Source organism: Phalacrocorax aristotelis, chromosome 1, assembly GCF_949628215.1.
Source record: "Phalacrocorax aristotelis chromosome 1, bGulAri2.1, whole genome shotgun sequence".
In the NCBI taxonomy this organism is placed as follows: Eukaryota; Metazoa; Chordata; class Aves; order Suliformes; family Phalacrocoracidae; genus Phalacrocorax; species Phalacrocorax aristotelis.
This window is the reverse complement of record NC_134276.1, coordinates 158285168-158297714: the sequence shown is the minus strand read 5'-3', so window position 1 is coordinate 158297714 and position 12547 is coordinate 158285168. Positions and strand designations below refer to the sequence as shown.

Sequence of the window (12547 nt, the reverse complement as noted above, 5' to 3'; positions counted from 1 at the left end):
AATCACAGCCCAGGCTGCTCTCATACTCAAGCAGTTGATTTTAGGCTGCATTTTTGCTCTGGCTTTATAGGTCAAAGCACGCAGGGCTGGAGCTGCTACTCAGGTTACCAGGAGGAATTAAAACCACCTGTGGCAGGTGAGGTTACCGGTAGAAGTGGCCAAGGGGAAAATTTAGATTCTGTGAGTTTGAACGCCAGGTGTCGATGCTCTGCTTTGAGCTGAAGGAGAGCTTTTTGAGTTTGGTTTTTTTTTTTTTTTAAAAAAAGCTGACTGCTAGAAAAGTAACATTTTCTGAGGGGGAAAAAAGAAAGAAAATATAACCCAAATCTACGCACAATATGGTTTTCTAGAAATTCTTCTCATGTCCTCCCACCATTTTAATGAAAATAGTAGCTGGTGTTTTCCATACCTTGTGCATGAAGAAAACTTTGTATTTGTTTCCTCTCATCATTTGAAGCTTTCGGCCCTCTTTTTACTACTATGTAACTAATATGGAGGATATTCACACAATTCAGACTCTAGAGTAAACAAAAATATAAAAACCCCATATTCATGCCTAATAAGGAATATGAACAAGGGAGAGAAGGAAAACATATTTCAGTTCCATATTGTTAAGATGCCCCTAAACAAACATGACTTATCCGAGCCTCCTGGAACTGTGGCCACAATATTGCAGGGTCATTTTCTAGTGAACGTAATAACTTGGCTAGTGAACATAATAACTTTCCAAAGGGCCCACTGGAAAGTTTTGTTCAAAATGAAAACAACAAGTCCCCATTTCTGGGTCCTTGACTGCTTCCATCTGAGGCAACAGCAATTGTCCTGTAGAACTTACTCTGTATATTAGTGTAATAGCTGGAGACCTCTACCTGTCTCAGAGACCTCATAATCAAGTAGAAGAATCAAAGGGAGAGTGGGACCAAGAGGTATTATCATTCTTTGTGAAGAACGTAAGACAGAGAAACAGCCCTGACCCAACTTGCAGGGCTTAAGTCCCTTCCCTGATGGAACTCCCTCAACCATCACCTGAGGCTGCACATGAGGAAGAGATGAGCTGAATCATCCTGTCTCCTTTGACTATGGAAGAAGCATAGGGCAACAAAACACTTTATATGGATGTTTCAGGTAAATTACTCACAATGCCTGAGATTAAATCAGGTTTAAGATATCCTACTTAAGATGATGGGTGTACAATTGGGGTGTTTTTGATGCCTGTTCCGTGCTTAGCTACCCTTCTTACAGAAGTTGTTTGGTATTGCTGACCAGCTCTGTTCAAGGGTAAAACCCTTCAAAGCTGAGAGAAGTGGTATTTCTCTTCCTCTGTCTGACCTCTGTCTGTGTACCTCTCTCTGTTTAAAAGCTGCTGGTTTCCTGGGTGTTTTGGTCTTTTCCAAAAGAACCTTTTGACAAGAATTCTGTATAGTGAGAGTTTTTAGGGCTTTCTGCAGTCCCTTTGTACTAATTGATTCCCATGTGCATTAGCATCACCAAAGCTAGATTAATCTTCTTTTCATTTTAGTGCTGAGATCAATGTCTCTGTCAACATAGTTTATTGAACCTGGTTCAGTTTTACCACTTGCCTTTACCTCCTCTAGGATGGCTTTTCTCTTAAGTATGTCCTGAGAAAGGATCTCTCTTTAAAACTCTCTGGCCAAGCCGTGGGGTGGATTGCTCTCCTGTGGGGCATGACCCAGTGCCAAAAGCCCTCCTGCTTAATTGCAACCACCAGATTTCCCAGCAGCTGACATGTCGTCCTGCAGCTTTAGGAATCAAGCTGTGTCTTTTTGTCAGGGAAAAATTTGGATGCACTCTTCTGCTAAAGGGAAGGACTAGCGGGAGATACTTTCACACATGGGCTGTGCAGCCTGGGCTCTTCTCACAGACCTAACGCAAGAGTTCTGCAGTACAAAACTTGTTTTCTGATGGAGCCAAACTTCTTCTTTGTATTTTTCAGGTGCCATTGTATTAATCCCTTCAAAACTTGGCAATAACAGCCTTTCTCTGTTTCCATTTCTTTTATTATCTGTTATACTCACGCCAATTGAAATTTTATTACTTCTTTTTTCCAGAAGAAAGTGCTGGGATAGGGTTGGCACTGAGAACAAAGCCCTGAGTCAGTCCGTATAGCCACCGGCCAGCACTGTGAGAACATGATATATGCTGAGATTCAGAGCAAGCCACCATGACTCCACTGTCCTCTGCTGTCTCCATGTAACTTTTTCCCCATGGAGCCAGCCTGTAAGGACATTGCACACTGACAAGAGTGCCGAAACTCTTAATAACTGTTCATTCAAAGTCAGCTTTATTGTACTGTATCTTGCCTGTCATCTTTGTCTTATATGAGAAAAATCAGTCTGAGAAGTAATTCCTATATAATTACCCAGCCTTATAAAAGAGACTGCAAAGAAGAGGATTTGTAGATGGTTTTGCCTGAGCTCATTTATTTCATGCCATAATAGTCTGAGAAAAGAAATCTTTCTGCTTGCTTATATGGATGACACAGACAGTAGAAGGCCCAGACCCTCCTCTGGTGCAGAGTCTGCTTCTGCTGAGGTTGTTGGTAAATTGCTGCTGACTTCAGTGGCAGATGGACATATCTCTTCTGAGTTGAGTTTGCCCTGTTTTCTCTTTGCTTATATAATGATTGGTCCCTGCAAACTTTCTATGCATTGTCTGCTTCCACCAGCTTCAAGGATATATTTGAGTGGATGAAGATTATTTGCTCACACGTGACTTGCAAGATTAGAGCCAAAGATAAATAACTAGGCACACAAATCTTGCCTAAGAGGCCTGAAATGGAGCTTAGTTTACTCATCTGTTTCTGTCACATGCAGTGAACCTGACTTGCAGCCCTGCTCTGGCTTCAGCATTGTGCTAAATCTTTTGCAGCACAGCACTTCCCAAAAGAGCTGGGAACCCCCACATCTGCAGGGAAAATCAACCAAACAGAATGGAGAATTTAATTGTAGAGTTCCCACACACAGCTCTGCATTTTCAATGAGTATAAACGTATAGATCTGACAGGCTGGGCTACTTAGAAAAGAAGCTAGCAGTGCAAACCAGAGAAATATCAGTTTGCATTTATGATATTCTAATCACTTACACTTTCATTAAACAAAATACTTAAGCAGATCTTATGCTTCAATGAAGTTGAAGGGACTTAAGTGTATGCTTAAAATTCTGTAAGTGCTTAAAAGTATTGCCAAACTAGGATGCAAGTCCTCAAAGTGCTTGGGCTGAGTGTATACTTAAGTGTTTTGCTGAATCAGATTCACAGTGTCACAGAGCCTCAAAGTGAGCTCAGAGGCTTCAGCCTAGATGAGGAATAAAGCAAACTGCATAGCAAGAAGCTCTCAGGATTTTCCAGAGTCTAATGCATAATTAGATTAAATGTGCAATCCTGTTTTGGGATTATGGACAGGCTTGGGTTTTTTTAGCTCATTAAAAAGAGAAAGAGCCTTCCTTTGCAGACATATACAATATCTATCAGGTAGCTTTTCCTATGCTTGCACTTTCCTAGTATGTATCATTTCAAAATTAAAGAAATATCAGTGACACTGCAGTTTAGTCCTGAGTAATAAAAAATGTCCAGCTCATGAGGGCAAATCCTCCAGTGTTCATCCGGATAGCGTTAAATTCCTTCCCAAGTTTCCCTTGGGCAACTAAATGGATTGTAATGGTATTGCAAGTACAGCATAACACCGACCATAACAATTACATCTAAGCTGTGCTAACCGTACCTTTCAGCAAACAATTCTTCTTGATCATGTGATTCTATGGTTCTGATATGTGACCCTATGGCACATAAGTGCATTTATTTTCATACACATTTTACATATTTAAAATATGTTTCCCCTACCTCTGATCAGTGTTAGCCACATCCATTTCCTGCAGAAATGCATGAAGCAGAGCAGATTGAATAGCTTCTTCCCACTGCTTCATGTCTTCATCCCCCTTAAAATTCTATCCTATTATTCAGCCCCTGTCCGATCATGCCCTCCAACACTGCTGAATTTCAAGGAGGTGATAACCACTTTGAAATTAATGGAAAGAGCCATAAAGAAGACCGAAGATGAAAGACTAAAGTGTCTGTTACCTTCTTAACAACTTTGTCTGTATCTGGTATGTGATTCCTTTCAACTGTTTGAATTTAAAGTTTGAGTTTATTCAGTCATGCCAGCATGTGTCTTGAAACTGTACAGTGTGCTGAGCAAAATTTCATTGTTTTTAACTAAGACATTGCACCTCTGAGGAGAACTAGACTATCTCTTGCTCTTATCTACGCTAATTTTACACTTGACGCATCTTATTTGCTGATGTTCTACAACCTCCCCACTGCTGGGCTAGGGCCCTTGGGGCAGGAACAGCTGCCAGGCTCGTTATTGGGGCTCAGATAGCCCCAAATGTGGGTGACCTGCCAGGAGCTGAGGTTGGGTCACGCAGGCTGACTCCTTGCAGAGACATTGGGATGTCTCAGCACTGTATTCCTTGGGTAGCTGTTTTTCCCTTTTCTGGGATATCTCAGCAGTCCCCCATCATCTTCCTCCCTCCCATGAGCAGAGACAAGAGGCAGCAGCAGAGCAGCGCCCACCCCAGGGCCTCCAGATGTGCCATGATGCCTGGAGTTGGGATCGTGGTCCAGAGTTGGCTGGTCAGTGCCCTAGCAAAAATGAAAACAACCCTAAATTTGTGAAAGCAGTTTCATTTCCAAGATGTAGTTGGCTTCCTTTGCCTTTCGTATGCCCTATATATCTGGCTTTCAATGGGGGTAGCAGTGGAGCTCAGAGTGCAGAAGTTTTGAAGATATATGAGGGCTTGATCCCCTGTGGGCCTCCACTCCACTGCTGTGGCTCCACAAAGAAGATGGAGCAGGTTCATGTGATGTAGCCCAGACTCTGGATGAATGTTGCCCCTTCACCCAGCACGGTGGCTAGGCAAGCTGTGCCCAGGGTCTGCCCTGGGGGTTACAAGCAGCTGCTCTGTCCCAGCTCTAGCATCCTTGCCTCACTTCACACACGGTTGTATAGATGCCCCTCATGCCCTTTTTCTCAAGGCTTCAGCTTCACAGTGCAGTAGCCAAATGCAGGGAAGGCCCTATGTTGACATTTCCTGCTGGCAGCAAATTAGTATACAGATGGGCCCAAAAGGATACGTGGAGGCAAGCATAACACAGTGCTTGCATGCTGCTCACAGCTGCTCCAAAGGGGATGAAACCCGGGATTGACTTTTCCCACACACATCTTTAAAGGCACGATCTGACTATAGTTACTTTTTTAAAAAATACCATCATATCTCAATGGATAGTATCCTGCCACATTGGCTTAAAATCTACTGAATGCAGGAACAGTTGAGATCTAGACCTCCTGTGAGTGATGGAGCCTTCAGTAATAAGGAAATCAGCAGCTGGAAGATAAAGATGCCAAAGGAAAATGAAACAAACAGATCTTTCAAAAGCACTTGGGAAAATATAACTGAGAATGTTCAATTAAATATGGATATTGTTTAAAATGTATGGGCAGAGGCAACAACAGGCAAGGAACAGCTGTGTCTGTTGAATCCCATCCCTTTGAGCAGCACCACAAATCCCCACAGATGTGGGATCCTTTTTATTAGCTTGCCCCCCACACCACAGATAGTTATCTTTATTTATAGCATCTCTAATACCATTTCAGGTTACAACCTTGATTTAGAATATTGGCAACACTGGCACACCATTTTGTTTGCATAGAAATTAGCTAGGTGAATTGCATAGCTGAGCTGTAATGTTGCTATGAAGAATAGCAGATGTTTAGCTGTTTTCACTTCCATTCCTTGGTGGACAATCAACAACTTGATAGCTTCTCTCGCTTGCTATGAGGTGGCCCAGAAATCTAAGTGGGGGGTCTGTTCAGAGCATTGTACACTACTGAATCAGCAGAATACCTCCATCAGCTTCTACATGGGCTTAATGATGGTGGATATCTCAGTAATTTGGGCATTGTTTAGTGTTTTTTATGTGCTTCTTATTGCCCTAGGTCTGTTGCCAAACCTTTTTGGATTGTTTTGCATATGCCATATAGTCCTCTTCTGGGACTTCCCACAGGACATCAGGCACCTTTCTTTTGTCTTCTTCAGGAACTGAAAACACACAGTGCAGATGGCTGAGAAATATTTTTCCCCTAGTGAATATTTTCACTAAAATGGAAACATCTTTATTATAACTGAATTTCCCATAAATTTTTAATGAGAAACCTCCTGCTTTTCAGAGGAAAACAAACAAGCAAGCAAAATCCTCAACCCACCCTTGTGCTCAGCAAGTTCTCCCAGCTAGGGAACTAACCAAGCTGCAAAAATTGTGTTGTGTGATGCCATGGAAATGTAAGAAACACAACAAATGACTCTCACTAATCCCTCAGTCAAGCTATCTTCCCACACTTTACCACCTGATTTATACTGATATCCATTCAGTGACTGCAGGGGAGCTTCTCTCTGGAGGAGTCTTAGACTATATGATGCAGAATCTGTGTCACCCAAACAGTGGGACTATTTGTCACCAGTACACTTCAGCTCAGTTGCACTTGTTGCTCATAATTGATCTGGATGCATTGGAGCTGCACCAAGTTGTAAACCAGTTGATTCAATCCAATATCAAAGCTGAATCATGCTGAACCAGTGTAGGCTGATCTAAAATTGTTCAAGAAGCGTGGCTACTTGAAAGGGTGTTAACTTCATGAATTTCAAGGGAGTTACTCTTGTTTTGTGCCACTATAAACAGGAGCAGAACTAAGCCGTGAGTCATCACACGCCTCTCTTTTGCTGCTTCTATTTTCAGAGCAGATCTGCTGGCTTTGTTGCTGGCTGAGCTTGCAGTGATGCTTTTTGGAGCTTCTTGCTAGTTAAGCAAGAGTAGACTTTGTTCTCTGTGGGAGAGCAGAGAGAATCTGGATGTTATGAGCCAGGAAAGGCTGAAAACCGAAGGCTCACAGAGTATTTTTAGTAATATTATAAAACACAGGTGCTCCAAAGCCTAGGTTTTGTCTCAGCTGGTAACAAGTATTTGAGAGCAGTCATCCTGTGGCCATACTGCGTTCCCAAAACAAGTGCTTGTCCTGAGCGATCAAAAAACGTGTTCCATGGAAAGCGGTTTATGGGATTACATGGAGCTGGACAAAGATGCCTGAGGTGAATAGTTACTTTGAACCCCCTAAGTATCTTTGCATTGCCATATAATCAGGAAGTATTTTTAATAGAGGCAGCTATTTTAAAACTCACTCCTCTGACATGGGCATGCATCTATTTTCTAAGACAGGCAATATAGCAATCCATCAGCTGAGAAACATCTGAAAAAAGGTGGTTTTCCTCAAAAGGAAAATGGCTAAAGAAAGCATGTGGCTTTCAGAGGAGGAATACTTTATTATTATTAAAGAATCCAGCCCACAAAATGTTTTTAGTCTGACATTTAGCATTTGAACTATCCCTTGTGGTCCAGTATTACAGCTATTAAAATCACTTGTTTGCACCCACCAGTCAGCAAGTAATTCTGTGGCTAAGGTGCTCTGTTCATATCTTCCTTTTCCACCAAAGCTGCCATTAGCTGTCTGGTCTTTGCTTTCAGAAACCACTTATTGCTTTCACCAGGCCTGAAAACAAGATGTGGTAGGAGCCATTACCAATTGACAGATTCTGTTTGCAGACTTAGGGATGGATGCCATGCCTACAGAAACTAATGAGAGTTGTGTGTCCACGCATGCATTTCTTTTGGGTACAGTTTGTCCTGAAGATTGCCAGGTTGGCAAAGATCTGCAAAAGAATAGGATGAAATTCTCTCCTGCATAAGCAGCCAGCATGGGGTGCCTGCTTTACCACAGTCTCCTATAAGCCTTATTTTGACAACCCAGTAATGTACAGCCATTCTGCTGGTCTTCTGAAAATGAGGAATTCTAGTCTTATAACTTAACTGGTGTCACGTTATTATGAATCACCACCAAAATATTTTCAGTGCTCCTTGGAATAAATAGAAAACTCAAGCAAAAGCAGAAGAGCTAAATAGGAATTCAGTACTTACTAATTAGGAGCCATAAAATTACTCTAGTTAGAGCTCTATACATCTTGTTATAGAATATGCTGAATAAAGTTGCCTCTTTCTTTCAGGCCACCTTTTCTTTAATTTGCAGTCATGCCAGGCTGGGCTGATTTGTGTTGCTGTGCCGCAGCCCAGCAATCAAACAAAATAACATAACATGCTGGCAAAGCTAAAGAGAGCTCATGGACTGCAAGCTCTACCCTGGTGTGTATACATGCATGTGTAGATCTGCCTGGATCAGAAGAAATTGGAGGAGATCCTCCTACTGCTGGGGCGGATTCTGCTGCTATTGTACCCAGGCATTTGCTGTGCAACCCTGTTGACTTCAGTGGAGTTACTCCATCCACATGGCAAGGATCCTTAAAACAGAACTTGGACTATTGAAGTCAATGGGAACTTTGCCACATCCATTGGCTTCATGAGGAGCAGGGATATTGTTGGCTTAAAATTACAATCAGCTTTCAATTATTTTTTCTGGCTTGGGAGGGAAGGGGTTAGAGAGGAAAATAGATGGAGAGAAATACTGATCAAATCATATAGGTTGGAAAAGACCTTTAAGATGAAAGCCAGGAGACAGAGTTTGAGAGCGGCATCGTTATGCTTTCTCAGAACAACAGGAACACAACACATCTCCAGAAGAATGTAGACTGAAGTCAAATTGCAAGACTTGTATATTTTCCCTTAGGAAAAATGCTGTGGTGAAAAATGTTAATGATTTTTAAATAATGCTCCATTTTGCAGGGAACAATTTTCCAAGCAGTCTTTGCCTCCAAAGCAATTGCTGACCATTTAATGACATAGTAAGTATCAAATACTGGCAGAAAGTGTATGCGGTAAGGACCATATAATTGCAAAGTAAATTCACCATTATTTTTGCCTTAAAAACCAGCACACGTGTTAAATGATATTTTTGGGTCTGCTGTGTATAATTACGAAGCATCATACACTTCAGGAGCACATAATTGCTATGTATACTCCTTGCACTAGGGGTATACAATTACTCCCTCAGGTCCAAATTCTCCCCTTGGATGCTACAACTGCCCTGTCTGAAGGGCCAAGTGTGAGCCCAAATACAGGATCCTTACTGACCAGGACATCAGAGGCTTTCACATAAATAGCCGAGTCAACATCTTACCCTCTTCTGGTTTCCTTGAGAAAGCTTTGGGTGAGGCCAAGACCTAAAGCAAATTTCACAAGGAAACTACAGGCTGGTTGTTTTATGTAGAGTCAAGTAAAGGTTGCTTTAGCTTTATCACAAAGACAAAGACACTTCATCTGCCTGTACCTTCCTCTTGCCATTGCGTTACTGCACTGGGTGGCAGTGTGTCCATCTTCAAAAGCAGCTAGAAAATTTAGAAATGGTTGCTGGAAAAAATGGCACTCTGGCTGGAAAACATGTCTGACAGGCAAACACTTAAGGCATTTGAATTCAGTCTGTCAACAGGAAGTTCAAAGAGGTGACTGGAGAAAACGCTAGGTACAAAATCAACTAAAGTCACAACAAAATGGGTGCCTGGAAATTGATGCCAGGCAAGGTCAGCTAAAAAATTAAGATTAACGGTTTTAATGGTCAAAGTAATTAACCACTCAAGGAAACTGCCTAGGGAACTATGAAGTCTTCACCTCTGAATGTGCCATAATCAAGCTCTGGACATCTTTCTGGAAGGAAAAGGCCTTTGATATACAGAAGGTTGCACTGGTGCAAGTGTGAAATGCCTTGAAACCCTGACCTGATAGGAGGATTCAGGAATCAGAAAATCTGAGGTCAAGCACACATAAGAGACTGAACACCAAACCTGACCCTGAAGGCTGCTCTGTTTGAAGCGTGACCCTACTGCTATCACTGGTGCTACGTGGAGCTGAGCAGGGTGCAGATGGGAGCAGAGTCAAGCACGTGACAGCCCTTTGGGCCGGTCTTTGGGGGTGCTGGGATGGGCATTGGGCAGAAGCAGCCTCTACAACTCTGGGGAGCAGAAGAACAACTCCCACCTAGGGAGCACAGCATAGAGGGTTTGGAGAAAGGGCAATGAAAGAGGAGAAAATGAGGAAACTTCTCAGGAGAGCCTCACTGAAATGTGGTGCATAAGGGCATTTTTCACCTCACTGCAAATTGAGCAGATGAATGTACCCTGAGGGATGCTACCTGGTACTGTGGATGTGATGGCCAGTGACAGTGTTTAACACAACACAGGGCAGAGAGAAAACCAAAGCTATAGCCAGACATGATATCTGTATCACACCAAATTTCCAGACAATGCACAGAATGGTTAACTGGAATAAAATATTTTGCCAGAAAACTGCCAGTTCTATAAAGTTATTTTCTATTGACTGCAAACCTCAAAAGGCCTGTTAAATCCTTTTGGTGAGAAAGAAGAATCGTTTTTGCTGGGAGAGACAGAATTAATTGATTTCCATCTGATACCTTTGAGTCCTGTGAGTGAATGTTGTGGGCTTTTTTCCAGCCAAGTTCCCAAAGCCTCTTTTCTCAAAGGATATGCAGCGTGGAGCAAAAATATTCTTTTTTCCTTTTGGGTTCCTGCTTTGACTTGTTTTTCTCCCTATGGTCAGTAGCTGGCAAGTGATCACTTGTTGTGTCTGAGGAAAGGAAGAATATCGCTTGAGCACATGAATGTAACAACAGGACTATAAAACAAAGTCACTAACGCTCTCCTATCCCTTCCCGTGACTCAGCAATGCTGGTATATCTGAGGCATGCCCTGGCACCCTCTTTGACATTGTCTCAACAAGTACTCAATGCCTTAGTTTTAGAAATCTTTCTTAGTCAGAACTGTGCTGTATTGTTGGAGCTAGATAAGGGCTCCGGGTCACTGCAATTCAGTGTGTGCCTGCCTTGCTTAATCTGAAGCCCATTATATGAGGGAACAATTACCTTGATCTTCTCCATCTTCACATTCGTACTCTGCAGTCTAGGGATCTCCAAGCAAATGCTAATTAGTAAAGATCTCAATTTAAATTTAAAACAATACTATAAGATTTTGGGAGAAAGGTCAAATTTTGTTAGTACACTCCCACCAGTGCTAACAAAATATTTTAAAAGTCTCCCATATAAATATCACAAACATTAATTATTTTACCATCAGTTGACAGTGGAAAGCAACTGAAAGCTATTTCAGTGTGAAGCATTTTGCCATGCATCTAAGTAGGTGATTTAGCAAACCTCAGGTTAATGTCAAAGGTCCGATGGCTCTCTCACTTACCGGCTACTGCACTTTGCACTGCCTGATATCTTCTGTATCCCAGCTGCAGAGATTTTGTTCAGGATAAAGACAACAAGTATTTCCTTTGATGTTAGATAGTATTAAGTGAGTTAAGTGAAAAAAAAAAAAAGAAGAAAACCCAAAAAGCCAGCCCTGAACCTATAATCCAATTTTTCTGAAATATTCAAGACAATAGATGGTCTGTTTTCATAGTGAGTCTACAAGAGTCAGATTGTTCCTGATGCTGTTTAGTACTTCAGCGTCAACATACATTTCATAATAATTGTGAAACGGTGCAAAACCTAGGATGCATTTCCACCCTGTGCCAGGGCAGGTCTGGTGTAATTCTGTTTGTCAGAGGCTTGAGTCAAGCCTGATGTAAGCAGGAGCAAAGTGAAGTCTACAGTCTTTATTTGTGAAGAAATAAAAATAGAGGTGACATAGGAAATATCTGGAGGCACTGTGACTCAAGGGATTAATAACGGTGACAAACAGCCCTTGTCAATTTACAGCTGCTTACATTTGGTCATATATCACAGCCACCTTGTGTTTGCCCAGATGTAAATGACCAAACGAGACGCCAAGCACAGGCAAGTTAAGCACTACACGAACATCTCAGATTTTGTGGGTAGTGACAGGCAGACAGTGTTGCCTAAGGAACGGGGTTCAGTACCCCTCAGCGCACCTGGGCACTGAGACATTAGGAGATAAACGGTGCAGGGAAAACTGCAGCTGGGGAGGGAGACCTGCGTGCAACCACACTGCGCAGAGCAGCACATGGGAGTGACAGTAGCTGGAAGGGAACCAAGGCTTAAGGGTGGAGAGGCAAAGGAGCAGAGTTAAGAAAGACTGTGGGTGTTCAGGAGCGCCTTAGAGACAGACAGGGAGATTGTTTTGGCAGAGCAGAGGGAGCTCAGTCTGGACAGCACAGCCAGGTCTGCAAGGCCCGAGGAGCAGAAGGGAGCATCCGCATGAAGTGCAGCCCTTGCAGCTCTTCTTGCCAACTTTTGTTCTTTTTTCTTCCTCTTCTCAAAATAGTTACTTGTTAGAACAAGCTTCTTGCCAGGATGTCGCAACTGAGACGTTTGCTCCAGATCCTGGCTGTGATTCCTGTAGCACAGCTATGCTGGGTAAATCAATCCCCCGCCTCCAACAAGTGGCAGAAAACACAGTCCTGGCTGCACTGAAAATAACAAACTTTGACTCACTTCCTCTTTAGAAACTCTTCCGTATGCCCCATTATGCAATTCTCCAGCTTCCTGGTACC

At 42.5% G+C, this 12547-nt stretch overlaps 1 long non-coding RNA gene across 3 annotated transcripts; it reads right to left on the bottom strand.

Moving 5' to 3' along the window:
• Nucleotides 1–2293: 2293 nt before the first annotated feature.
• Nucleotides 2294–11593, bottom strand: LOC142048478 (uncharacterized). 3 transcript variants are annotated; one of them, XR_012657482.1, is made up of 4 exons: nucleotides 10953–11259; nucleotides 10485–10657; nucleotides 7504–7779; nucleotides 2294–6899 (listed from the first exon to the last, which is right to left on the bottom strand). It is a non-coding gene; the product is annotated as an uncharacterized LOC142048478 (long non-coding RNA). The 3 variants fall into 3 exon arrangements; XR_012657483.1 differs by lacking the exons at nucleotides 2294–6899; nucleotides 10953–11259 and adding an exon at nucleotides 11281–11593 and having other exon boundaries at nucleotides 7335–7779; XR_012657481.1 differs by lacking the exon at nucleotides 2294–6899 and having other exon boundaries at nucleotides 7335–7779.
• Nucleotides 11594–12547: the final 954 nt, after the last annotated feature.